Genomic DNA, 4,322 nt, shown 5'->3' on the forward strand with positions numbered 1-4,322 from the left:
CCAAAAAGAAAGATCTCCCAGGGAACTCTTTGGCAGTCCAGTGGTTAGGACTCATAGCTTTCACTGCTGTGGCCTGAGTTCAATTCCTGGTCAGGGAACTAACATCTCACAAGCCACATGGTACAACCAAAAAAGAAAGAGAAAAATCTCCCAGAAAAATGGAAACTGACATGCAATGCAGAAAACTTGGTCTTTTCAATAAGTAACTTTGGGTCAATCGGATATTCATATGAAAAGATGGGACTTGACCTTTATTACACAGCATTCACAAAAATCAATTAAGATGAACTGTGGACATAAATGTGAAAGCTAAAACAGTAAAACTTCATGCCCTTGAATATAAATTATTAGTTGTTTGCCAGAGTAACCTCTAAGGTCTATTTCCCCCACCATATGGTTGGCTAAGAATGAGACAAGCATTATACATGGTTGAGATGTTTCTAGTGGGCCCCCAAATCTCTTGTCTCTTCCCTAAGATGACTTCTCCAGATAGAAAAAGTTCACAGATCACACACAGTGTCTTTGTCCCCTGGCTCTAGAAGAGCCAGGCTCTTCCTTGCTCCTTCTCCTGGTCTGACCAACTTCCCCTCCCTGTCCACAGCTTTGCACATACACCCACGAGCTTCCTTCCTCTGCTGCCATTCTGGCAGGCAGTGACAACACACTTTGGGTGACAGAAGGGAATGAGCCATCTTGAAGCCAGCTACTTTGAAGTCTGGTGTTCATAAGAAGACCCCCAAAGGGAGAGTTCTGATTGATATGGGCATTGACCTCGCCAATGGACTCATGTTCTCCTATCACTTCTTCCATAGTTTTCTGCTCACTCTCACTAAGGGATTTTTTGATAACTGGAATTTCTTGGTTGAATGTAGTCCAAATTATCAATCTTTTCTTTATGGCTAGTGTTTCCTGTATCCTTTTTAAGAAATCTTCACCTATCCCCAAATCAAGAAGATGCCTTAATTTTTATACATGGTGTGAGCAAGGGGTCAAGTTTAACTCACATATAGTAATAACTTTATCCACAGATTATCTTGGATTTTCTTAAATTGATATTGTCATCTGTGTTATCATCAGTGTTATTTCTTCATTTCCAATCCTTATTTCTTTTCTTTCCTAAATATACCATTGGTGCCTTCAATACAAAGTTAAATAGGAGTAGTGTTAGTGGGCAATTTCATTTCATTCCTCATCTTGAAAGGCAAACTTTTAACAGTAAGTGTCATGTTTAGTTTTATAGGCATCCTTCTATTCCTAATTTTTGGGGGAAAAAAGGTTTAATTATGAATGGATGCCAAATTTTATGGAATGCTTATGTGCATATAATTGAGAGAATCATATGAATTTCTCCATTATTTTGTTAATGTGCTGAATTGCATTCACTATATGTCTAATGTTGAACCATTACAAATCAAACTCTCACTAGGTCTTTTTACCTCGATGCAAACCTGTCTCCCTTCAGCTGAACTCTTAGCTCTGAGTCCCTTCTTTTGGAGTTCCAGAAAGACACTCATGGACCTTCTGTCCAGGAGCTCCTGCTTCTACTCACTTCTCAAAGGAGAAGGTGTCCAAGCCCACCCCTGCCCCCACCTTGCCTCAGTCCTGAGGAGATGGGGAGTGAGGAGGGGCAGTTGCTGGGATTAGAGCTGAAGGGACTGTGAAGGGAGAGGGGGTGTTCTGAGTACCTACACAGCCCCCACTGGAGCCAGAGTAGAAGAGACTTGGTGACTTTAAAGATATGGAAGAGGCTTCCCAGCAGGGCAGTAACAGAAACAGGACTTTCAAGACAAACAAGATATTTATGCACATTCCTTGTGGCAATTTTATTCCTTGAGAGAGAAAGAGCCAAGTGTTTTAAAAAGGGGGAAGGAAAACACTGTCAAGCAGAGATCTGTTGTTCCTTGGAGCCCAGCATCCTGGCATCTTGGTTCTCCAAAGCCTTTCCTTCCTCATTCCCTGCCAGCCTGGGAATGAACACTGCCTTGAGGACCCTTGGCTGTGCCGTGGGCCCCTTGGGGTGAGCTGCCAGGGCTCCCAGGGGAGGTGTGGGTGCCTCCCTGTGGCCAGGGTGTAAGAGTCTGTCCACCTGGCACTGTGGCCAAAGGCCATGCTATAATGGGCAGCCATCCCGTGAGTCCAGTTCCTGAAGTCCTGCCTCGGGGCGGAGGGTTGGGCAAGAAAGCCCTCTGGCCTGGCCCGCTGCCTCTGTGGCCTCTTTTGGGGTTCCACCCAGCTGGGAGCCTAGCCCCCCTCCACACATCCCCCCTCACCCAGGGCCTGAGTCCACCTTCAGGTGGGTGGAGGAGGGTCTGGCCACTGGGACTGGCACTGGCTCAAGCCCAGCCAGCTTTGGCTTCTGTGGTGAAAGCGAGTTTGTCTGGGCTGCTCCCCAGGCCCTTCTTGGAGCCAGGCCCGGAGGGCCACCTCGCCAAGACAAACTGCCTGCCGCGTGGAATGTGGTTGAGTGGCTGCTTTCAGGCCTCAGCCTGGCACGCCTGTCAGTGGTGTGCCATGGTTCTGCAGCATGGAGCCCTAGAGGATCCCCAGGGGCAGGGCAGGCCGGGCTGGGAGCAGGTACCGAGGGGCTACCAGGTAGCGCTCTGCCCCTTTTTGAGTGACGTGAGGCCATCCCCTCTCAGTCTCACCTGAAAACCACAAACTCATAATCAAGCCTCTAGGTTGACAGAACTCCTCCAAGCCCACTTCTGCAAGGGGAGCAGCTTAGTTGCAGAAAGTGGGGGGAGAGGGCTGCAAACAGGCACATGTGCCTGCGTGTAGACGTGTGCAGTGGGGCTGCCAGAGCAGGGGAAAGAGCAGCCACAGGCCTCCTCTTCCCTCAACACAGCCCAGGAGGAAAGGCGGACATTGATAATGCAGCCGTGCCCTAAGCCCTTAGGTGGATTCCCTGGAAGCAGAGCCTGAAATGGGGGTTGGCATGCATGTGGGTGTGCTCTCTGGAAGAAATGGGCAGTGGGAGGCAGAGCAGGCTGAGGGAAAGAGCTCAGTGCGAATGTGGGGTCAGCGGGGCCTAACGCGATGCCCCCGGGAGCCCTTAAGCATGAAGGGCATGACAGTTGGCAAGGAGATGGCTGTAGTACCCCTGGGGCAGTTGGTTGTTGGCCACAGGTTGCCAGATGGGGTGGAGCCTGGAAGCCCTGGATCCAGAAGCTCCCACTGGGCCAGAAGCAATACTTGAGGGAAGGGTAGTGGCCAACACTCCCGCAGGCAGGGAATGGGTGCACTGGCAGGTAAGGAGGACCCCGTGGGACACTGAGGGTCTCCCCTCTGCCCATTTACCTGGAACCTCCAAGAGCAAGACCTACAGTCCTCTTTATGGCAGCACAACTACTTGGGTGGGAAGGACTCCCCTTCTGTTTCAGGCAGGGCTTCTAAGAAGAGTCTTGACCTATCAACAAAGGGCCGGGATCCTCCCAGGGAAATCAGATGAGGCTCTGCACAGCTCTGTACCACGGGGGACATGTAGCCAGTAGAAGTTGACTCAATTGTTGTCACTCACTTGGAGGGTGACGGGTGGGGTCTATGCTGGCCCTGCTGACCCGGGCTCACCATTCTTTGCCACAGGTGTCTCCAAAAACCAACCCACCCTCTTATGCTTGTCCTCCTCCCTCTCCCAAGTCAGGCCTCATTCCCTTCTCTTCTACCTCCTAAGTTAGGGGACCCTCAGCTGGTCCCCTAGAAAAGGGCATGGCAGTCTTGCTGTCCTGAGTCTCTTTCCAAGGTGTCAACTTGGCATCAACTCCTGTTTCCCTCAAGCCTTTCCATTTCACACTCGAGAGCCAATTCCTAAAGCAAAACAAAGACTACTGAGGCTGCTCTGTTTCACATTGCTCTTGGCCATGTGGACATTACTGACTGACTAAGGGGAAGATCATGGAAATGAGAAAAGGGAGAAGGAGGCAAGTCCAAGGAGGCAGTGCGGTGTCCAGAGGAAACACAGCAGTGGGTTCCAGCAGCATGAACCTGAGAAGGGGACACTCACCAGGAAAGTTGACAAGAGGAAGCGTTAGGGAAAAATAAGAGATGTGTGGAAAACCCTTTATGCACACACTCAAAACCAGATAAACAAGTGAAATAAACAAAAAGAGCCACAGAGTCTACCACTTGTGAGAAGATGGAGTGGAAGCATTTTCCCTGTTCCTTCTGCTGAGTATAATTTAAAACAAATGTAGAAGGGCTATGAAAGGTAGAAAAAGAGAGGCAGATTATCTGAGGAGCTCAATATCTGAGGAAAGACACATCAGTGAGTTCTGTGTGTTTTCTTTTTGCCCTACTTACCCAGATTTAGAAGTGAAGAAGCTGAC

This window comes from Odocoileus virginianus, chromosome 9 (assembly GCF_023699985.2).
Source record: "Odocoileus virginianus isolate 20LAN1187 ecotype Illinois chromosome 9, Ovbor_1.2, whole genome shotgun sequence".
NCBI lineage: Eukaryota > Metazoa > Chordata > Mammalia > Artiodactyla > Cervidae > Odocoileus > Odocoileus virginianus.